Here is a 24,737-nt window from a genome sequence, read left to right on the forward strand (position 1 = left end):
CTGTCGCAGTGCATCCTGGGACTTGTAGTACAGAGTGTTCAAGGTCCCAGCTCCTTTGTGATTCGCGGTGCCGACTCGGCGCTCCAAGAGCGCCCTCGGGAGGCGGAACTAAATCGCGTGCTCGTGCGCCGCACCCGAAGGGCCAGCCGGCGCCTCCCGCGGGGCGGGGCCGTCGATTCCGCGCCGACACCGCCTTCCTGCCCCGCCCTTTGCCGTACTGGGCCCGCCCCTCCTTCGTGTAGCCACAGCTGAGGCGGCGGCGGTTGCATCGGCTGTGGCGGCGGTTGCAGCGGCTGTGGCGGCTGCCTGGCGAGAATGACGAGTGGCCCGCGGGACACGCGCCGACCCAGACCATATGTAGTGATTCCCGCGGGGCAGGCGCCTCCTGCCCCGCCGGCGGGGCCGGGTTCCCCACAGCGGGATGTTCTCCCGAAGGAGCCACAGAGATGTGAAGAAGTTCCCCCAGAAGGTGCTGGACCCCAAGAAGGACGTGCTGACGCGCTTGAAGCACCTGCGGGCGCCGCTGGGTGAAGAGCGCTCTGGGGCGCCGGGCTCGGGGGCACCTGCCCGGACGTGGGCCGGACGAGGGTCGGGCCTGGGATGCGGACGGTATGGGGGTGGGGTGCGGTGGGGGTGGCGTGAGACCCTACTTTCCCGGCCCAGCATTGTTCCCCGACAGCGGGCACTCTGGCCCTGGGGCTCTGCCCTGTCGCCCAGAGTGTAAACTTACCCCGGATTCACGCCGGGTCACCTCGAGGCCGGCCAAGCCTTGACTCTCTCCCCTCCCCACCAAATCCTGCACTCCAGGTGCTCCTGGGCCACACACGCACACACACACACTGAAATGTCACCTCCCCTCTCGTTTTTTAACTTTAATTTTTGACTCTGACGCCCTAAGTGACTGAGTCTCCAAGTGTTCCCAGCACAGACTTAATTGAACTGTCATCTCTTTTGTGGGCCCCCTGCCCTTAAATTTTATTTTTACTTTTAGTCGGAGTCTTCAAATACACTGAGCCTTGGAGCGCTCCCAGGATAAATTTAATTTAGCTGTCATCTCTCTTCCTATGCTCCTCTTTTTATTTTTATTTTGGGTCTGGCTGCTTGGGTTTCTTCGTGTCCTTGGTGTGACGTGGGCTCCTCCTGTCGGAGGGAGGGGTGGCTTTCCTGGGTTCAAGGAGGCGGCTGCTTCTTTATTGCCAGGATGACAGTGATAGTTATTTGCCTTCTTTCGTTTTTATGGACTGCTGGGTGGAGGTTCTGTGGAGCCCAGGGGGGCCCGCTGTTGACCTGAGATGAAGCTCATCCTTGTGGCTGTGAAGTGTCCACGAGGCTTCCTGTCACCTGCTGCATGTGATCTCTAGCTGCCTTGCTGGGCTGTGTTTTGTTTTCTATTTTCTTCCCTACTTAGTCTTAACTTTTGTGAAGGACCAAACACCTGTGCTGTCTGTAGTGTTTTGGGGGGCTGAGAAAAGGACACCTTGTTTCTTCTAGATGTCTTTTTTATTCTTAAAATGAGGAAAAAGCACCTGATTTAGGACACGTAGTCTTAATGTGTTTGTTATTTGAAGAAATATGACATAAAAGAATTCATTTTATATGTGAGAATTTTAAATAAAGATCTTGCTCATGAGATTGAAAGTTGCCAATTATTTCTATTTATACCCTGGGAAGTACCTCTGAGAAGCACACACACACACACACACACACACACACACCCACCTGGTTTTGCCAAGTTATTCACAGTCTGGGATTCCTTGAGAGTTACACTATCTTGTTCAGTTTGGAATGAAATGTAAGTTAATTACTTACTGTTAAGAGGGATTAGTTTTAGTTTTCAAGACTTTTGAAAGTGAAGCGTGGTGTCCTTGGTAAACTGAAGTGTCTCCTCCCTGTAGTAAAATCTCATGCACATGCAGGTTGCATTGTGCAGAGTTCTTAGTAGTGACTGATTAACACCTACTGCAGGGACATTTTTGATAAAGGAAAGTTGAACAGTATTTTAAAGCATTTGATGCTCTGGGAGTTTTTCTGAGCTAGAGAATTCGAACTTTTGTTCTCTGTCTGCAGGATTAGGTTTGCTCCATTTTGTAAAGGCAGAATCAATTAAACCTAGATCAGTTTGGCTTCTCAGAGATTGTTACATTGTTACCATTCTGAGAAAGTAGTTCGTTTTCAAGGCTCTGTAATTGTGGTTTCACTTTAAGGTGCAGTATCTTATTTTGAGGAACTTTCTTTTTTCATTTCATTGAGCTCATTATGACTTCAGTTTTGTACCATAGAGAGGTTCTTTGCTATTAGGTTGTTTTTTGTGGATGCATTTGTTTGTGGAATGACCCAGTGTACTTTATTTTTGCAATCTTTATCCGTAGGGACTACGTTTTTGTAAATGTGTCTGAAGAATTCTAGTCATGTCTAATGTAAACTTACGCTAACAACTGTGGTGTAAAGACTTTAAAGAAAAACAGTTCGTTAAGGTACTATTTCCTGACATGTAATACCCTATTTATTTGCTACTTAAAAGTCTACTTAGAAAAAATGGCCTCCTGATCTGAAAGACAGGAATTAGCCAAGATCAAGAAAACTATTTGAAGGAAATGAATGGACATTATTGTTGCATTTTTATTTGCATATTTATGTAATACTCTTGCTTTTCACCTGTTTCGTCTTCAAGCGATAATAAAGATGTTCTTTTTTACATACAAAGATGATACCATTGATCTGGATTTGCAGCCTGTGGCTGCATCACTTTGGCTGGTTACTTAGCGTGTCTTTGAACCTCGGTTTCTTTACACTGTCAAATGGGTCTGGTAATGTCTACCTTGTAAAGGTTATTCCAAGTATAATGTATAAACTACTTCAGCTTTCAGCAGGCATGTAAATTTCCTCTGCCATTACTTGCATCCCATCATTAATAGGATAGGACAAATATTTTGATAGGTACTTTCTCACACCACCCTTTATATTTTGATAATTGCTATGAATTTGTTCTCTCTTTATAGAAATTAGTCTGTGTTTAAGACAATCGGCTGAGAGATACACATTCATGGTAATGGCTCCATTTAGAACTTGCTTAGCTACTTTAATCTGGCTACATATTGTAGATTGGCCTGAAATTATTAACTTTATTTGACAAGGAGGGAGACTGAGGCACAGACAGACCTTACATGGGGCCAAGCTACGGACTAAATGGCCTATATGTATTCTGTTAATTACAGGTAGAACAAAGAGCTATTAGGTCCCCTGACTTCCATTTCTCCCTGCATGGCTGAAATCATCCATGGAAGAGTAAATGAGTAAATAAAACAAACCAGAAACCAAAAAAAATTCTGTGCATTGCTATCTTGCTCCAGCAAAGATTACATGCTTAATTAAAAGTTGGGTACCCACTACAAATCCCCATATAGAAATGGTATTGATGTAACAAGAAGAATTGATGTAAGAGTAAGCATATAGTATGGTATGTAGATAGTGGCTTATATGTTGGACTCCATTATAGGGTTTCAAGGGGTCAAAAAAGATCATTAAGAATGGCACAAACAGAAGGGCGTCTTGAAGGAGTTTTACTCGTGCTGGTCCCTGAAGGATGGCTAGACTACTGAGCCACATGTGTGGCTTTTATTTAAAAAAGTAAAAAGAAACCGGTGAAATTAATTTTAATAATACATTTTATTTAATCCTGCAGATCTAATCTGTATCATATTAACAGGTAATCAATACAGGATATTAATATATTTTATGTTCTGTTTTTCATGCCAAGTCTTTGAAATCCAGTGTGTTTTGTACACTTATAGCACGTCTCATTTCAAACTAGCTACTTTTTAAGAGCTCAGTATCTATATATGGCTAGTGGCTGCACACTGGACAGAGCAAAGTTAGAATTTGGGAGGGGCAGCAGGAAGACAGTTCGGGCAAGGGGAGATGGGAGCTGGTAGTGGAAATACACGTGGCAGCGATGTAGAAAGGTGAGGAACACCAGGCTGCTCCTCCTCCAGTCCAGTGAGGGAGTCACAAGGTGATGTTGGTCATGAGATGCAGTGCGAGAATTCTTGCCCTGAGGGTGTTCACAGTGTCAGATGCGTGACTAGAGTGCTATGTAGGCCAGGGGTAGGGGCAGGAGAATGAGTTGGACTGGGGGATCTTGGTGGGGGGAGAGGAGTGGTGGCCGGACGGGCAGAAGCTGAGGCAGTTTGGGGGCCAGATCAGAAAAGGTCTCGTTTGTCTGAGTTGGAAGCTTGTATCTTACCTTGCAGGTGAGAGGGCCGCTTGAAGAACTCTTAGTAGGTCAAATGATAAGATTTGAGAGCTGCCTGCCTGTTAGCAAGGCCAGGAAATTGGATTGGGGGGTGACGGGACAGGTGACACTTCTGGCAGCAAGGGAAGAGACAAATTACGAAGGTCTGAACTAAGATGCTCCACGAATGGAGGGGGGGGCGGTGCGATTTCAAAGGACCAATGCAGCAGGAGCTAGTGGTTGCCTAAGTGAAATAATGAAGGGGTTTGTAGAAGCCAGGCGAGGAGTGATCAGTCTGAAGGAGAAGAGTTCTGGGATAAGAGGCCATGGTCCAGGCAAATCAAGTGACATCGGGCTTGGGCCAAATATTTGGAGACACAGAAGAGAGAACAGTTTCTCACAAATACTCCCTCTATATTGACAGAGTAAAATGGAACATTTTGGTATATTTCCTTTAAAGCATCTGCTGCTTTAGGTAGGGACAAGTTCAATTACAATTTTAAATGTTGCCATTTAAACTTATTTTATTATTAGCATGTTCCTCTCATTTTTTTCCCTCTCATTTTTATTAACTACAAACATTTGTCGAAATTGTGTACCGTAAGTTAGCTTACCCTTTCCTGGATTGTTAAATTGTTTCCTTCCTTTCTCTCTTTCTTTTGTACTTTTTTCTCTGATATAAATAATACCACTCAAAACATCTTGGGAAGCAGCTTTTTCTATATTTTGTGTTATTTCCTTAGGACAGATTCCATTGAAGTCAAATGGCTGCGTTTGAACGTGTTTCTGACTTGATTCACTGTGCTCTTTCCTAAGTGTTGCTCCCAATGAGCCTGCCAGCAGCAAGGATTGAGACGACCGTTTCCACTGTAGTCCGAGTGGCAATAAACACATTCGTGTAATTTGATAATTGGCGGTAGGCATTTTGGAGAACGGGAGTGTCAGGGAGAGGGCCAGAGGAGTTAGGAGGAGATCCTGGCTAATGATAGGGGAAGGTGAATTTGGTGTTCGGGGTGTTGAGTTTGAGAAAAGGGCAAGATCCAAGTGGACATGTCTAGGAGGTTGTTGGACATGGGGTGTGGAACTTAATAAAAGGATAGAAAGCTGTGGTATGGTTGTTTATTGTCATCATGGTTCCATCAAATCTTCCCACAACCTCTGATGCAGGTCGTGTTCCTACCCTCAACCTGTAGATGAGAAACTGAGGCCCAGCGAGCGTAACTACTTGTCTGTGAGCACCCAGTCGGGAAGTGGCAGAGCTGGGATTCCTGATTATAAAGCCCATGTTATGCCTCTGCTAGTTATCTGACTCAAAAGTATATTTATATATCAGAAAATATATTTACCCACCTCAGTGAATGTTAATATGTAAACAAAAGCCCTAGAGTTTTTGCATGTCTCCCAAAAATGTTGCTTTGACTTGTGCTGCTCTCTTCCTGGTCTGTTTTACTAGATTCTTCTAGGGAGACTTGAGGCTATATTCGATTTCAGCATGGCAGAAGATAAAAAGACTCCTTTTGTGTTTTGCTGTTCATTGGCCTCTCTGTGCCCTTCCTTGGCGGGCCTAGCAGGTGGTAAAATATTTGCATGGACGTTAGTGCCAAAGGACCTTGTACAACCAGAGCAGAGCCTGAGGTGTCATTTCAGGCTCCTCAGCCAGTCTTATTTTGTCTCTCTCATTCAGCCTTGTTTGAAGCAAAGTCATTTTGCCATAAGGCTCCCTTTGCTAATTTTTCATCAATTACTGACGTTTTATATCTGTAGCTTCTAAGATGTAAGATGGACTTTGGACACAGATATGTGTATCACACATACACCAATCCCTGCCTCGAGGGCTCGGGGATGTCTGGAGTTCTGAAGAGAGAAGGGTGAACCTAGGATAAAAGTCCAGTCGAGCTCAGATGGTTTGTTTGGGACAACTGAAAATGGTTGACTTCTTCCTTTTATTCCGGGAAAAGAGCTAATTGATCGGCCCAGAATATTTTGATATAAACTTTTGTAATTTGTATTTTTATTTTGTTTGTAAGTGCTTTACTTGCAGTTGGGCGTAAATACTTTTACTGGCTGTTTAGAGTATTGATCTTTCCATAGATAAAACTGTAGAGAATTGTTTATTTAAAAAATGGACTATCAAAATAGCAAATTGATTCAATTTAAGAGTTTAAATTATGCTTTAAAGGAGGAATATGTTATTGTATTGTAAAATTAATAATCTATAAATGTGGTAGACAACTATGCTGTCTTTGGATTTTAAAAAAATTTCAGTTCCACAGACATTTTTTTCAAGAGTCTATGAGTGAGTGCGTGTGTGTGTCTGTGTCTGTCTGTCTGTTTGCTCAGGAGGGCTGTGTGTTCAGAGATGAATAAGGCAGAAGCCCGGGACCTCTGGTTTAATAGGAGAGGTAGACACAGAAGCAACTACATTTCCCATGAAGGTGTTAGTGCCTCGGTGGAGCGGGTGAAACCGTAGAGGTGGCCACACGCACGGTGCAGAGGAGGCACAGCAGAGAGGCCTCTTGGAGAGTCGCCAGTGCTTCTTCCTGAGGGAGATGAGGTCCGAGGTGGGTTTGGAATGACGAATACGGGGTTTTCCCAGTTGACAAGTCGGGGACGAAGGGACTGCAGAGAGAGGAACTTGTGTGAAGGTCATGGTGTGGCCACCATGGAGTTACGTGTACAATGGCTTTTATCCTGTGGTGTGTGTAGATATTGGGAACCGGGAAGATGTAGGTAGAGAATAGGAGCCAAATCTGACGTGTCCCCTTGGTGAGTGGCCCGAGAGTGTCAGACTCCCTGATTTTGAAACATGGGTCCTGGGAAAGTGAGAGCTTCCTTCCTTTTGGATTGCAAACCCTGAGGATGTAGCACGGGCTGCCAGCGTTCATCTTTCCCCAGAGTAGAGGGAACCCACCACAAATCGAATTCATAATCAAAGGGAAGTGGGGCAGAGAGATGGACGGTGAGACGAGCGCACTGGACCTGTGTGAGCTGAGAGGTTCCCCATGTCTGTGCCATCTCCACCCCTGAGCGTCTCGGTCGCAGGTGCCAGTAACACCGTTTTTGCTTTAGTTAGCTTGAGTCCTATTTCTAGGTCATGGGATGGAAAGAATACAGATTAATATGCCTGAAAGAGAGGGGAGAAATCCCAGATCAAGGATGGGTGGGTGGGTGCATATGTGTGGATATGCTTCTCATATTTTTTAAGAGCTGAGCAAATTTCCGTGTAGATATACATAGAAGAAGGAACTAATAAAAGAGCAAAATTGAAGAAACAGTGCAGAGAAAGGGAATACAAATGGAGAAAGGTGGGGTCTTCAGTGGGATCAAGAGTGTGGGACAGGAGATCAGGCTTGACAAGAGGGACACTGCTTCCTCTAAGGCCACTTGGAGGAGTTAAGAATGGGGTCCTAGATGTGGAGGGAGTTCTCACACCATGGCTTGTGTTTTCTCTGAGAAGGTAAGAGGTAGAGTCAACCAACTGCTGAGCCAGTTTTCTTGCTGGTGAGGTGATAGGAACTGAGGATGTCTTGTTCCCTCTCCTGTACCATGCATCCCCTCATAAATACATTTAACTTATGCATTCAGTACTGGGCCAGAAGCCGGGGAATGTATATATATAAAACGAGGACAGTTCAGGTAGTGCACATATTGTCTGGCCTTCCACACAGTGACCATGTATCGCAGAGTGCAGCAGGTGGGCCCAGGGAAGTGCTGTGTTCTCAGTGGTCTTCTTTCTTTCGCGTCTCTCAACTATGGGACCATCTGTCCTACTGGGTGTGGCTCTAGTGGTTAGGGGTAATTTTGATCTTCTCCATTTTTGCCGTGAATGCGGTTTAACCTCACGTAAGATGTGCTTTTGCAAAATGTTTTCTAATATTCTCATTGGATCAATATGCTGCCTTAAGCTACCAGTTCAGAAAGGACTTACCTTTTAGATTCTTAGTCAGGCTTTGTTTCTGACTTAGTTCTGAATGCCCATTTCAAGTTTTTAACTGTGATTTTTACAAAAGAGATATTTCATAACCATTTTTATGTCTTTTATATTTTTTTAGAAACTGAAACCACATCTGAGAGATATTTTAAAAGTAGTTGTAATTTTTAACAGTAAATACGTAATTTCGCTATTGCAACCACGGTTTAGCTTAAAAGATAAGGAGCCCTTTGATGTTGTCTTGTGTTTGACTTTAAGTGATGGAACATATTCACTGAACTTCAACCATGGTTTGAAGGACACATAGGTACTAGTGACATTGTCTGTGCCCAAGCGTGGGAGCCATGAGAATGTGCCACTCAGGTCTCTGCTGTGGGGATCATGACTGACTAATAGCTCCAGCTGCTGCTCTCTGATTCACCAGCAAAGTTTAGCCAAAGCTAGGCTTCTCTCAGGTTACTTGCAGTTACTGAGCAAGCAGGAGTACTAATGTGGTCCACTCATGCAAGAGCCACATGCCTCTGAAGGGTGACTTTGGCTTGAGGACTCCGCATGGGTGTGGTCAAGACCTTCTCAGGACTGAGTTGGAGTCTGAGACTCTTCCTCCCCAACCCTCCTTCCATCCCCCTCTCCTTCGCTGGGGGTCAGACCTGCACTGTGGTTGAATCCTCTCCCGGCCTTCTCAGGTCTCTCCCCTTTCCCTTCACAGGCGGTTCCCCCAGTCAGTCTCCTACATGTGTAATCCTGTCTTGGTGTCTACTTCTCCGGGAGCCCAAAGTGACACACCGTCCCTTTCCCAGAAGGTGTTGCCCATCCTACCGTCTAAAACCCTTCCGGGAGACAGCACGAGCACACTCCATCTCCCACATAAACTCGATCTATCCCTCCGCCCTGAAGTGCTATTTCCTCAGAATTCCCACAGCATTTGGAACTTTGCGTTTGGCGTTGATGGCCTTTGGCTTTGTGTCTGCAGGATATCACCTACTAGTTGATAAATACACTGAGAACATGAAGAGCTTCTTGTTCATCTTGATTCCTTTTGGTAACATACTTCCTTATTTGTAATCGTAGTAATTAGCATTTAATCAGCACTCTCCAGGTGCCAAACACTGCCAGAAATACTTTTACATGAATTAACTCATGTAATCCTCCCAAATGGGATCGGTAATATTATTATCCTCATTTTACAGATGAGACACAGAGAGGATAAGAATCTTGTTCAAGGTTATGCAGCTGGTAAGTGACAGAGTCAGGACTTGAACCCAGGCAGCTGGCTCCAGAGTTCCCTAGTTCATTTAGCAGTTATTTTTTATCCAGACAGAATAGGTGCCAGGGGCTGTACACAGTGTTGGGGATGCCAGAACTTGCAATCCAAGTCTAGAATAAATAACTATTAAAAAAGCAAACAAACCCAAAATGTGATTTCCAAATAGACGGATGTAAGTCTGTGGGGGAGTAGCAGCCACCTGATGTTTTGAAAAATTTCTAAAAGCCTTCCCGCGCCAAAGATTGTTTTCACAAGCCAGATGTTCCCATCATTAAAGTAATGATTTGAGACCGAGAATTAAGGCCTCTTGAAGGAGCCCCCTAACCTTCTCCCTTGTGTACGTGCACTCATTATCAGACCCACCCTCTGATCCCAAGGGGAACAGCTGTAAGAAAGGACTATTTGTGTGGACAAAACGGAGAAGAGGTTGGAAAAAGAGGTCCGGGGAGAGGGGCAGATGGACCAGAGGGCTGTGGGTAAGGATAGCCTTGGGTGAGGCTTCTTTCATGGAAACAAAATTGCAGAGACACTATTGTAAAATTTTAAATATACAGAAACCAAAAGTAAGTCACTATCCCGCCAAAAGGACAGGTTATAACTACTAAAAATTCAATGAGATCTTTTTTAGTATTTTTAAGACAGCATGGAAGAGAGGGGAACAGATGACCTATGTTGCTTCGTTACAACTTTTTAAAGGGATTAACGTGTTTTATTTATGTCTGGTCATATTTCTGGAGCAAACAGTGTAGACCTCTATTTTCCATGGACTTCATATCTGATGAGATAAGGATGTGTTTGGGTTAGTTCGGCTGATGTAGTAGAACTTGTGCTGAACTTCGGGGTAGAAGTAAAATATCACCTCGTGTGTGTGTGTGTGTGTGTGTGTGTGTGTGTGCGCGTGTCAGGTTGCAGCTATTTATTTTGGAAAGAATGGTTCCATTCCTCTGTTCCTGCTCCTTAAATAAATATGTACAGAAACAGACATCATTTTAACCGAAGTAAGTAAATAATGAACTGGAAAAATATTTGAAATTTATAGGAGAGGATGTAGTTATAACCTCAGTACATAGAGAGCTCCTACATATTAATAGGAGAAATTAGAACAGATGTTTAAAGTATACATATATATGTCACAAATGAAGAAATGACAAGAACCAATGTTTTAAATGTCACTTCAGTTATCTAGGATATATAAACTTACAAATAAAAAAGCATCTACCGATGATTTTAGCAAAGTTGCTGTTTCTTCCCTTAATGATTCCTCCCGGTTATCCGTATTTGCTTTCCAATACACCTTTGATAGGATTCTGATTTGGTATGATCTCTCTGGAAAGTAATTTGTTGGTATGTGCCAATGGTCTTAAAAAATGTACATATCATTTGACCTAATTTCCTTTTGTAGGAAATGATGATAGGTTTACTTAAAGGCGATTAAGAAATGCATTGCAGCGTTGTTTTCACGTTTAAAATTTTGTTTATTGAGGTAAATTTCACATACTATAAAATTAATCATTTTCAAGTGAACAATTCAGTGGCATTCAGAACATTTGCAGTGCTGTGTAATCACCACACCTCTGTCTAGTTCCAGAGCAGTTTTATCACTCCAACAGAAAACCCTGTACCCATTAAGCAGTCGCTCAGTCCCTCCTCCCTCCAGCCCCTGGCAAGCAGCTGTGTGTGTGTTTAACCAGCTGAGGTTTTGTTTTTTTTTTTCCTCCTAAAAATCATTCTGCTCCACCAGGGTGATAGTACAATAGACCCTTGAACAACGGGTTTGAACTGCATGGGTCTACTTCTATGTGGATTTTTTTTTATATAATAACAGTACAGGACTGTAAATGTATTTTATCTTCCTTATGATTTTCTTAATAACCTTTTCTTTTCTCTAGCTTACTTTATTGTAAGAATACAGCATATCATGTGCATATTACATACATACAAAGTATGTGTTAATTGTTTATGTTATTGGTGAGGCTTCTGGTCAACAGTAGGCTGTTATGAGTTAAGTTTTGGGGGAGTCAAAAGTTGCATGCAGGGAGTAGACAGCCCCAATCCTTGCATTGTTCAAGGGTCAGCTGTATATGTTGAGCATATTTATATGAGTGAGGACTCTTGGTTGCAAGTGGCAGAAACTCAAACTAACTTAAAAGGGGGAGATTTAATGATACACACAACTACTGTACGGGAACATTTAGCTTTAAGTACATATGACTGTTGATAGGGATGTAAGTGGAGTCCAGGACACTCACCCATTCTCACCTCCACTCTCTTTTTTGACCTCCCTCTTGGTGAAAAATACTCCTTCCACTCTTGGTTCTATGTCCATTTGTTTCCTTTCTGTGGTTTTCCTTCATTCTCAGGCTGACTCTTCCAGGTGCAGGAGAGATGGTCCCTGAAAGCTAGTGACTCTTGAGAAGAGTGTGGCTCCTCTAGGGCCCCAGGTCCTGAGACCATGCTGATTGGCTTTACTTGGGTCATGGGCCCATTCCCGTGGGAGATGGGGTACTCTGCTTGGCCAGCCTGGATATCATTTGCCCCGTTCCTAGAAACGGAATCTCATTCTGGCTCGTATATTCCTGAGAAAGTGGTTCTGGAAAGGCATTCTGATACATTCCCACACAAAATAGTACTGCTCGTATCTCTGCTCATGCCCATGTATATATCACAAGGGCATTGACTTTTGTGTTGATAATCCTCGGGCATTGAGAAAACTTTACATGACGTTTTATAAGTTCTACTTAAGACTGTGGGAGTTATATTTGAGGATTTATCTAATTTGAGGGGAGTAAGGGTTTTCCTTGTAATAAATGGATTTGCCACTCTTTGAATTCTGTCTGTGTTAGTATACATTGTTTTTAAAGTCATCCCACAGGTAGATACTGAGGGTTTGCTGTGTGCCAAATAAATCTGCAGTTTAATGAGCTTTTCATTCATTCGGGCAGATGGACAATAAATAACAAGTAAATGTATAATTTCAGGTAATGATTATAGAAAAATGAAGCTTGATAGGGGTGTGTGTACGCTGGTCTAGGCAGCAGGGTCAGGGAAGGCCTCTCTGAAAAGGGGTTAGAGTCAAGATCGGGTTAAGCAGGGAATAGCTTGGTGGTTATTTATGGGAGTAGTGTTCCAAACAGAGGGAACAGTAAGTGCAAAGGCTCTGAGTCATAAATAGGCTTGAGAATCTAATGGAAGTCAGTAGAGTTGGAGGAGTTGTGGGTGGGGGAGGAAAGGGTAGGACCAGGTGGGGCTTGTAGGTCTCATTGAGGATTTGGGATTTTCCTCTAACTAAGGTGAGATGGGGAGCCCAGGGGAGGACAAGCAAGAGAGTGACCTGAGTTGAACTCAGGACCTTTCTTTGTAAAGCCTTTCTTTTCTTTTGACTTACTTTATAAAAAGTGTGATCCTTTGCCCCAATACTGAGCAGTGACTGGGGACAGAAAAGGGAAGAGGTAAGAGAAAGAAGTGGTGCTGGAGAAGCAAAATGAGTAGCTGTGGAAGCCGTGGCAGAAGCAGGTTTTACAGAAGGTGGGCACATGTGGCCCGTGTCTGTCCTTATTGTGGCAGCAAGCAGTGATGAGAAGACAGGCTGGGAACACCGCAGGCCATGGGACAGGAAAGCTAGACTGCTGTGGGGCCATGTAGCGGGACCCACACAGCAGCCCAAGCTTGTAACAGTATGGAGGTGGACTTGCTGTGTTACCCCAAATTTCAGGAAGAGGCAAGAAGCAGATATATTAGAGAGTACCCCTGGGATGGCTGGGTGGCTCAGTTGGTTAAGCGTCTGACTCTTGATTTCAGCTCAGGTCATGATCTCAGGATTGTGAGATTGAGCCCTGCATGGGCTCTGTGCTGGGCCCCTGCATAAGATTCTCTCTCTCAGTCTCCCTCTGCTCCTACTCTCGCCCCCCCCTCCCCGGTGTGCACACAGTTTCTCTTTGTCTTAAAAAAAAAAAAAGTACCCCTGATTTTGACAAAACATGGAGATAGATCTGCCAGTTGCCAGAAAAGAATGAGCACAGGAAAATGTTGATTGGTCAGGGTAATATTAATTTATCTATATCATGATTGCAAAGAGAAGCCAGTGGTTGGCTCAATTTCAGGAACCGACCAAATTAGGGCCCCATTTGTACTTTATATTGTGTTTTTTTTTTTGTTTTTTTTTTTTTAAGATTTTATTTATTTATGTGACAGAGAGACAGCCAGCGAGCGAGGGAACACAGCAGGCGAGTGAGAGAGGAAGAAGCAGGCTCCTAGCGGAGGAGCCCGATGTGGGACTCGATCCCGGAACGCCGGGATCACGCCCTGAGCCGAAGGCAGACGCTTTAACGACTGCGCTACCCAGGCGCCCCTATATTGTGTTTCTTAATGGAAAGACCTGAGGGAGTCTTGATCTCTGGCTCAGTGTAACTTGAAAAGATGTGATTTTTATCTCTTATATACCTGTGTAAAATATTCCTTGAAAAATCAAGCCAATAATGTCACACTGCACAATCTGCTCTGTATTTAGGTGACAGGATAGTGTAGCCTGGGGAGCTAGACTGGGTTTGGCTCCTGGCGCTGTTCTCCCAGCTGTTGCTCCTTGGTCAAGTGACGTCACCTCTCTCTGACTCAGCTTTCTCCTGTCAGCCTCAAACAGGTTAACACGTATCCTGGGATTTCAGGACAGAGTATGACACATAATATGTGCTCAGTAAATATTAGCTGCTGTCATCACCTTCTTATTTGTTTTATGTAGTCTATTTTGGAAATCCTTACATGTTAGCACACTTATTTCTAACTCAGTCTTATTTATAAAAAAATCTTTCTTTTACTTGAGTAGAGTTGACACACAGTATCACGTTAGTTTCCGATGTACAACGTAGTGATTTGCTCATCACAAGCGTAGCTGCCATCTGTCACCGTACAGCACTATTACAGTAGCACTGACTGTATTCAATATGCTGTGCCTTTCATCCCCGTGACTCGTTCATTCCATAACTGGAAGCCTGTACTACACTCCCCGTCACCCATTTCACCCATCCCTCTACCCCCTTCCTTCTTACAACCATCAGTTCGTTCTCTGTATTTATATGTTTGATTCTGCTTTTTGTTTGCTTGCTTATTCACTTGTTTTGTTTTTTTTAGATTACACATGTGAGTGAAATCATATGGCACTTGACTTTCTCTGACTTATTTCGCTTAGCATAATACCCTCTAGGTACTTCCATGCTGTTATAAATATCAAGATCTCGTACTTTTTTATGGTGTGGAGTAATATACCCTCGTACGTATGTACCACTTCTTCTGTTGATGGACACTTTGGCTGCTTCCATATCTCAGCTTTAAGTAATGCTGCCGTGGGCATAGGGATGCACATAGGCTTTCAGAATGTTGAGTCTGGTTCATAAACTGCCACAACAGTTGTGGGAACTCTGGAGGGGAGCCAGGTTCGGGAGGTAGGAGGATGAGTGCAGTTTTGGGCAGTCTGAGTTGTGGTGCCCGTGGGACACCCCAGATGTGGGTTCTGGCTGGGCAGTAAAAATGTAGGAATGGGAGCGTGGGAGAAGAGAGGTGCAATCATGCTGTTGCCAAGGGATGTGTTCTTCATAGAGTGACAGTTAAGGATTCGGGGTAACTGCTTCTTTTATTGGGCAGATAAAGAGGAAAGATAAAGGAGTAGTGTGTGGAGCTGGGAAGGGGCTTCGATGCCAGGAAAGCAGTTTGTCACAGAAAGCCAGAGAAGAGCAAATTTCAAGGAATGAAATGTCGGCAACGTTTAAGAATGCAAAAGTTGTGGGGCAGCTGGATTAGGAAGTGGTAGTGCATCAAGGAGAATCTAGGTGAGTGGGGGGATCCTAAGCCAGCAGAGAGATGGAGTGAGTGGGGGTGAGACTGGAGGCTACACACAAGAATACCCTTTTAGAAAGTTTGATGGTGAAGACAGGGGACTGTAACTCAGGGCGTAGCGTGGTCAGGGGAGGGTTTTACAGGCTGCATTTACTGTTTGCAGGCTGACTAAAGGGAGATAACTGATGGTGCACGATGGTGGGGGATGTGGGCTGATGTAGGGTCAGGTATACAGAAGAGGATGCAGAGAGGAATGTATGGGTGTCCTGACTGCTTCTGCAGAACCTAAGGCAGACGTCAGGCATGGAGGGGAAAGAACGTGCTGCGAGGCGCTGTGGTGGTCTCGGACACAGACCAGATGGCTCAGAGTCTGACAGAATGCTCCAGCTTCTAGACGGTCATCAAGTCAAATACGGGCCCGTGCCCAAGGATGCCAACAAGGGGTTTTGTTTTTTGTTTTTCAATGAATTGCTCAGTTTTTTCCCCTGTGAGTTATAAATTGACGTAAATCTTGAGCTTAATTTTTTTCCAAATTGGTAGAAAATTCAAATAGGAAACAATCTGACTTTTATCCTGTTTCCTAGTTTTGCTCCACTTAACTTTTTTTCACAGGTGTGTGGAGGAAAAAAGTGTGATATTATGGGTAATCAAAATAGCAAAGAAAGATATTAGAATCCCTTTTTAAAAAAAAAGCCTTAAACCAAAAAACCCCATTTGAAAGCTCCTCTGTCCCTCCTTTCCCCTTTCGCTCTTTCTGTCCTTTTAGAAAAAAATGTAGTTGTTCAAGAGTGTGTCAGTTAGTTTGTGCTGCATAACGGATTGCATTACAAACCATCCCAAAGCTAAGTGCCGTAATAAAACAACCAGTCATTTTGCTTACAATTTTCTGGGTTTCTTGGGCAGTTCTGGTTTAGGCTTGCACATGCCTCTCACATCGGCTGGTGGTAGATGGCCTCGTTTACGTGTCTTGTGGTTGGCACGCTGTTGACCAGGGCACTCCATGCTTGCAGGCTATCTTGAGCTCCTTTCAATGTTGGCCATAGGGTTCCAAGCTTAGCTGGTGCATAAGGTTTTTCAAACTCGTGCTTGCTTCACGTTTGTTAACGTCCCATTGACCAGAACAAGTTCCGTGCCTCTCTGATGCAAATAGAGAAATAGACATCTCTTGCTAGGAGATGAAAACTCTGCATTCTTGCAGTCTACTACGAAGAATCATCATGAAGAACCAATAAAACTAGGATTGAGATTTTAAAGTTTCTTGCTTTTAATACAATTTGTGTTTTGATTGGAATACCAGGAAGAAAATATACCAAAGCAACAGAAAGAAGGAAAATGTTTGCTGTGAATCATGAAATCATCTTATGATAACGTCAGCCTTCCGTTATTTAGGCCAAAACCCGAGTTTATTGGCTCTACCTTCAAATATATCCAGAGTCATTGGCCTCTTCTCACTGCCTGTGCTGGTATTGCTGGTGCTCCCATTATCCTCACACAGATTATTGCAGTTATTCTCAGAAATGGTCTTCCCCTTTCCACACTTGTGACCTAAACCCCCCCCCCCAATCCCTGCCAGAGTCTCTTCAGAAGAGCAGCTGGAGTGATGCTTTAAAAATATGACTCTGCACCCTCAAATAGCTTCCCAGTTGTGGAACTCATTACGATGGCCTCAAGCCCCACCTACCTGCCAGCCTTTACCCTACCCGCTTTCTAACCTCACCTGCAGCAATTCTCCCCCTTCGCTGTAGACTCAAGGGCCTTCTCACTGTTTTCTAACCACGCCAGACTTGCTCAGCCATAAGGAGTTTGCACTGTCCAATCCCTCTGCCCAGAACAAATTTCTCCCAAATGTCCATATGGCTTATTTCTTTACCCCCAAATGTCCATGTGTTTCTCTTCCTTACCTGTTGCAGATCTTTGCTCGGATGTCATCTTATCAGCAAGGTGTACTTCCCTGGTCAGAATTGAATACTGCCTGTTTGGGCATTCCCCATTAGCCTTTCCTCTTGGTTTTCTCATTTACTGAATGCCTCCTACTGCCAGAATATAAGCTTCCTCAGGGCATGGTTTTTTGTGTTTTGTATCACGCCTGTATCCTCAGGGCCTGGAAGAATCTCTGACACAGAGACATTCTTTAGTATTTGTTCAATGAACAAATGCCATCTTACCTTACTTCCTAGAGCTGTGGGCATTCCGTTAGATCAGGGGTCCACAACTTAGAACTGGCTGCTTGTTTTGACAAATAAGTTGTTGGACACAGCCATACCAGTGCATTTATGTTACCCATGGCTGCTTTTGCACCATCGTGGCAGCGTTAAATGATTACTCTTGTAATATACACTCCTAAAACATACACTCCCTGGCCCTTTGCAGAAAAGGTTACCACTTCCCAAGTTAGATGCTGAATGGCAAGCTCTTAGCGCAGGGCCCCCGGCAGAGAGACTGGACAATAAATGTAACTGGCTGCTGTAGGTTTTGTATTTTCTCTTATTGTCACTATCGAAAGGACAGTGCACGTGACCTGAAGACATGCGTGGCTTTTCATAGTTTTGACTGCTCTGTGCCTCTTCACATCAAAAAAGCTAGAACTCTTTCTTTGCATCTGCTGTGCATTCCTTCATAATTTGAGCTCATAAGTAATTGAGAAACAAATAAATTGCATTCCACGGGTTGACAGTGATTTGGGAAACGTGGAGGCTGTGGTTAAACAGCTAGCGAAGAATGGCTCTGCTAGGTGTGGACTCAGGTGCTGTGGCTTGGGTGTTTATCTACATTCCTGACAGGGGTTCCACACAACCTCCTGGTAGTTTTTGAATAAATGAGTGTGTGTTCAAGCTTCAGTGTTTTCAAGATAACATAATTTTTTTTTAAAGATTTTATTTATTTATTCGACAGAGATAGAGACAGCCAGCGAGAGAGGGAACACAAGCAGGGGGAGTGGGAGAGGAAGAAGCAGGCTCATAGCGGAAGAGCCCGATGTGGGGCTCGATCCCAGAACGCCGGGATCACGCCCTGAGCCGAAGGCAGACGCCTAACCGCTGTGCCACCCAGGCGCCCCCAAGATAACATAATTTTTAATATCTTAAAATGTACACATTGTCATGATAACTAATTTTTTTTTATACATTCTAGGGAATAAGAAGTCAGAAAGGGAGGAGCTGGACTCCATCCTCTTTTTGAGGTAAGTTTTTGTTAAATTCATTTAGCTTTTGAGATTCTTGTTGAAAATGTGGTACTTTAGCTCTTTAATTTTACTTGAGGACATAAAAAATGATGGACATGTATTTCCTTCCACTTTTAAAAACAGTGCTGCAAAGAATATTCTTGTGATTTTTAATTTTTTTGCAAACATGTGGGAGAATTTTTCCTGTATGGTTACCGAGATGTGAAGTTCTTAGATGGAAATGTATCCACATTAAACTACTGATATGACCAAATTGTTTTTGAAAAGGTCATATAAATTTATATGGAAACTTTTATGGAAGTTGTGTGTAAATTTCCCTAAGCAACACTGGCGATGATTTTTTGTGTGTGTATATATGCAAACTGACATGTTGAAAACCCACTGTTTTTAATATGTTGTTCCTGACTACTAGTGAGATTGCAATCTTCATATGTGTCTGTGTGTCCGTGTGTGATCACATATTCTTTTCAAAGTTGGAACAGTGTGTTTGGGTGTGGTTCTTGGTCTATTAAGCTTACAGTCTCTCTTGTCCACATGTATTAGACAAGCGGCCAGATTACTGATACCTTGAGAGCTGCACTAGAACTAAATTGTAGGTTCTGCAAGTTAATTGTTGGTTATCTAGAAATTATTCATGGTTTGAAGAGACATGTGCTTAGGCTGGTGTGCGATCAACTTTATGACGATAAAAGGAAGGCCTAATGTATGTTTGTTGCAGAGCTGGCTGGAGGGAGAGGCCAGGGGAGAAAGCTCTCCAGGGGCTTTTTGGGTTTGTGGAATAAAACAGATCTGAAGACCTCCTGCCCAGTACTTGGCTCCTGGCTGGCCCTCAGTGACTGTGGTTCCCCTTTCTCTCCTTAAAGGGCTGTACTCCTTCCCCAGAGTAAGAGACATTGATTCACTGTTATGTTATGGTGGTTATTGTGTTTCCTGTGGTAACCCTGCTGTGAATGAAATTTGTACAGAGGAGCTGTCTTTAACAGGAGCTTTAATTAAGCCTGTCACTTAAATATGTATCCATCATTTGTTTGAACTGTCCCATTAATTTAAATTGTCTGGTTTATGTAGCAGTTGAACATTTACTAAAGAGTCTATAACATATATGCAAGTTATGAGGCATAGTTCTAAAGCCCCTTCTCTTGACACCGTCCCCCCCTCCCTCATTTTAAGAAGTAGAAGCTACTTGGGTGCTTCTCCTTGATCGTGTTCTTTTTCTGCTCTGAAGGCAGCCACTCCTCTGCATTATGCCGTTACCCTTCTTTTTTAAAAATGGTTTTTTACCACAAGTGTTCGTATCCCTAAACAATGCATTGTGCAGCTTTGTTTGGTTTTGAGTATAATAAAAATGGTCTCACGTGGTGCATAATCATCTGTGGCTTGCTGTTCACATTCAACGGTATTTCTGAGATTTAATTCTGTTTGTGAATTTAGCTCAAGTTCATTCATTCCATTCCCACTGCTGGATTAAGTGAATATGTATGATTTCTTTAATTCCAGCATATTGTCTGCAGATTTTTTGTTTGTGTGTTTTCTTGGTGGACAGTCATTGTCTGTGAATAATGACAAGCTTGCCAGTGAGTCCGTTTTCTTGTCTTAACACTGCTGGCCCGGCCCTCCAGTATGTGGGTAAATAGACACAACAAAGACAGTCATCCTGCTTCTGATTTAAAGTGTTCTGTTTTGGGGTTTTTTTTATAATCATATTTTTTATTATATTATATTAGTTACCATACAGTACATCCCTGGTTTTTGATGTAAAGTTCGATGATTCATTAGTTGCAATTAACACCCAGTGCACCATGCAATACGTGCCCTCCTTACTACCCATCACCAGCCTATCCCATCCCCCCCCCGAAGCCCTCATTGGTTCTCAGAGTCCATAGTCTCTCATGCTTCATTCCCCCTTCTGATCACCCCCCCTTTCTTTATCCCTTTCTTCTCCTACCGATCTTCCTAGTTCTTATGTTCCATAGATGAGAGAAACCATATGATAATTGTCTTTCTCTGCTTGACTTATTTCACTTAGCATTATCTCCTCCAGTGCTGTCCATGTTGCAGCAAATGTTGAGAAATCGTTCTTTTTGATAGCTGAGTAATATTCCATTGTATATATGGACCACATCTTCTTTTTTTTTTTTTTTTGAAGATTTTATTTATTTATTTGACAGAGATAGAGACAGCCAGCGAGAGAGGGAACACAAGCAGGGGGAGCGGGAGAGGAAGAAGCAGGCCCATAGCTGAAGAGCCTGATGTGGGGCTCGATCCTGTAACGCCGGGATCACGCCCTGAGCCGAAGGCAGGCGCTTAACCGCTGTGCCACCCAGGCGCCCCTGGACCACATCTTCTTAATCCAGTCATCTGTTGAAGGGCATCTCGGCTCCTTCCACAATTTAGCTATTGTGGACAGTGCTGCTATGAACATTGGGGTGCATATGGCCCTTCTCTTCACTACATCTGTATCTTTGGGGTAGATACCCTGTAGTGCAATGGCTGGATCATAGGGTAGCACAATTTTAAACTTTTTAAGGGACCTCCACACTGTTTTCCAGAGTGGCTGTACCAATTTGCATTGCCACCAACAGTGTAAGAAGGATCCCCTTTCTCCACATCCTCTCCAACATTTGTTGCTTCCTGCCTTGTCAGTTTTTGCCATTTTAACTGGTGTAAGGTGGTATCTCAATGTGGTTTTGATTTGAATTTCCCTGATGGCTAATGGTTTTGAGCATTTTTCATGTGTCTGTTAGCCATTTGTATGTCTTCATTGGAAAAGTGTCTGTTCATATCTTCTGCTCATTTTTTAATTTGATTATTTGTTTCCCATGTATTGAGTTTCAGCTGTTCTTTATAGATCTTGGATAGTAGTCTTTGATCTGTAGTGTCATTTGCAAATATCTTCTGCCATTCTGTGGGCTGCCTCTTATTTTTTTTTGACTGTTTCCTTGACTGTGCAGAAGGTTTTTATCTTGATGAAGGCCCACAAGTTCATTTGTTCTTTTGTTTCTCTTGCCTTTGGAGATGTGTCATGAAAAAGTTGCCATGGCCGTTGTTAAAGAGGTTACAGCCTATGTTCTCCTCTAGGTTTTTGATGGGTTCCTGTCTCACATCGAGGTCTTCCATCCATTTGGAGTCAATCTTTGTGGATGGTGTGAGAGAGTGGTCAAGTTTCATTCTTTTGCATGTAGCTGTCCAATTTTCCCAGCACCATTGATTGAAGAGACCATCTTTTTTTCCACATTTTTATTCTATTTGAAATGATTCCCTTTGTTCCCCTTAAAGCCTTTTCACTTGCTATTGATACTACTTTGCTGTGGGTTTGTGCCCATGCACACCTGATAGATCAGTTTCTGTGCTTTATTGTTAATCTTTCTGTGTTTGAAAGCCAGGTCTGAATGACTTGGTGTTTGGTAGAGGAACTTAACCTATTTGTATTTATGATTTTTTATGTGTGATAATCAACATTTTTGGGTTTTTTTTCTATTTTTGTCTGTTGAGGGAGAGGTCACTTTCACTTTATCGAATGAACTTTGTGATTTGGAAAATATGCTTTCTATTTTCTATCATTCCAATAATTACCTTTAGTAATATTATTTAGAATGCCAATTTATTTACTTATTTATAATTTAAATTCAATTAGCCAATATACAGCACATCACTAGTTTTTGATGTAGTGTTCAGTGATTCATTGGTTGCGTATAACACCCAGTGTTCATCACATCACATGTCCTCCTTAATGCCCATCACCCAGTTACCCCATGCCCTCACCCCAGTCCCTTTCCACAACCCTCAGTTTGTTTCCCAGAGTCAAGAGTCTCTCATGGTTTATCTTCTTCTCTGATTTCTTCCCATTCAGCTTTCTCTTCCTTCCCCATGATCCTCTGTGCTCTTAATAATTATCTTTAAATTAGCAAAGTACCATTCAGAACTTTTTTCTTCTAATTATTCATATCAAGAGTAAAGCAGTACTTGATGATAGTCCCATGCTTTTACTTTTATCCCATATGTTTTTGGTACTTCTCACTTCTCAGCTATTTTAAGTATTTTGTATCCGGATTGTTTTCCTATAATATTTTCAGAATGTTATTTCTCTTAGGTTAATCATTTTGAGGATTTACTCTCGTTTTCATAACCATCTTAACTCCTATTATATAAATATAGCTCCTGTCACAGGGTTTAGAGCCTCACAGCTTTTTTTTTTTTTTTTGGATTGTTTAATTAATCTCTGTATTTGCTGGAATATGAATTTGCTTCATATGTCAAGGAAGGGAGATATATGGCTGCTATACTTCCCGCTCTAGAATACCTTTCCGTTAGCTTCAGACATATATATCTGGCTATATACTTTCTGAATCATAATCCTTTTTTTCCTCAAAATGTTGAATTTTGTTTGCTTTTTAAAATAGCTATAGTTTAGTCTAGCAATCTTTATCATGTACTGATTCTTCCCTAAGCACCTGGTCTACTTTGGGACTTCTGTTCTCCATATGGATGGTATTCTGGTGCCCATTCTACTTGGCTTAGCCTACAGTGAGCCATTGACCACACTGTCTTCTGGAGCTTAATGTTGCAGAGAAAAGGACTATTAGCCTGATTTTTGTTCCTTCATAGATATTCTGCTTTTGTAGATTTGTGTAGGATTTTTAGTTATATACAGAATTTACAACTTTAAACATGCTGTATCTAGATATTTATCTCTGTTCAACCTCTTTAGTTCCGGGGAGGCCTTGTGATCCACAGGGTTACAGTGGGGGACTTTGTGGCAGACTAGAGATTCATGCTTTCTGTGGGGTTTTTTTTAATAATTTTTTTATTGTATTATGTTAGTCACCATACAGTACATCCCTAGTTTTTGATGTAAAGTTCCATGACTCATTACTTGTGTGTAACACCCAGTGCACCATGCAATACGTGCCCTTCTTACTACCCATCACCAGCCAATCCCATTCTCCCACCCCCTCCCCACTGAAGCCCTCAGTTTGTTTCCCAGAGTCCATAGTCTCTCATAGTTTATTCCCCCTTCCGTGTTTTTATCTCCATGTAATATTTTCTGATTTCAGCATGTAACTTATTTGTGCATCACCTTTTTCTTTATTTTTCTAGATCTTAAAAAAGATTCAGTGTCCTCTTGGATCTTTGAAGAACATGACTCAGAAATTCTAAAAAAAAAAAAAATTATCCTATTTCAGCAAACCTCTTTCATTTTTTTTTTAATAATGATTTTTTATTATATTATGTTAGTCACCATACAGTACATCCCCGGTTTTCGATGTAAGGCTCGATGATTCATTAGTTGTGTATATCACCCAGTGCACCATGCAATATGTGCCCTCCTTTCTACCCATCACCGGTCTATCCCATTCCCCCACCCCCCTCCCCTCTGTAGCCCTCAGTTTGTTTCTCATAGTCCATAGTCTCTCATGTTTCATTCCCCCTTCTGATTACCCCCCCCTTTCTTTATCCCTTTCTTCCCCTACTGATCATTCTAGTTCTTATGTTCCATAGATGAGAGAAATCATATGATAGTTGTCTTTCTCTGCTTGACTTATTTCACTAAGCATTATCTCCTCCAGTGCCGTCCATGTTGTAGCAAATGTTGAGAACTCATTCTTTCTGATTGCTGAGTAATATTCCATTGTATATATGGACCACAACTTCTTAATCCAGTCATCTGTTGCAGGGCATCTCCGCTCCTTCCACGATTTAGCTATTGTGGACATTCAGCAAACCTCTTTCAGAAGGAGGAATCTCCATTTTTCTCCAGGACGGTCTCCTCCTTTGCTGCATATTCTGGATATGTTCTGCTTTCATGGGAGGGGCACCATCCCTCCCCCTCCTGACTCCTTGCAATTTCATCTGTGCTTTAAGCAGTGATTTCCCTAAGTGTTTTGGTTGTAGATGGGATTCTTTACCCTTTCTGGGTTTTAATTGCTTAATGTGTTTTTCAACATTTTAATATTGGTTGGTTTCTAAAATATAGGAGGGAGAAATTAGAGGTCCCTCCATTTTTATTATATTACGTTTTTCCTTTAGGTGTCTTTGTCCTGTATTTTAGTCTCTCTTTTTGAAGTGTTTTCATTCATTCATTTTTACCTTAAACGAGGAAAGTATTGCCTCTTTGTTTTTTTTTTTTAAAGATTTTATTTATTTATTTGACAGAGATAGAGACAGCCAACGAGAGAGGGAACACAAGCAGGGGGAATGGGAGAGGAAGAAGCAGGCTCATAGTGGAGGAGCCTGATGTGGGGCTCGATCCCATAATGCCGGGATCACGCCCTGAGCCGAAGGCAGACGCTTAACCGCTGTG

At 42.7% G+C, this 24,737-nt stretch overlaps 1 long non-coding RNA gene across 2 annotated transcripts in view; it reads left to right on the forward strand.

Annotated features, from left to right (window-relative positions):
• The first annotated feature begins 236 nt into the window (after positions 1-236).
• LOC130543852 (uncharacterized) overlaps positions 237-24,737 on the forward strand; it is an 85,295-nt gene continuing 60,794 nt past the window's right edge. For both annotated transcript variants that reach the window (XR_008959533.1, XR_008959532.1), the window contains exons 1-2: positions 237-527; positions 18,385-18,433. This is a non-coding gene — a long non-coding RNA (uncharacterized LOC130543852). The remainder of the gene's footprint in view (positions 528-18,384; positions 18,434-24,737) is intronic.

Source organism: Ursus arctos, unplaced genomic scaffold (genome assembly GCF_023065955.2).
Source record: "Ursus arctos isolate Adak ecotype North America unplaced genomic scaffold, UrsArc2.0 scaffold_16, whole genome shotgun sequence".
Classification (NCBI taxonomy): domain Eukaryota; kingdom Metazoa; phylum Chordata; class Mammalia; order Carnivora; family Ursidae; genus Ursus; species Ursus arctos.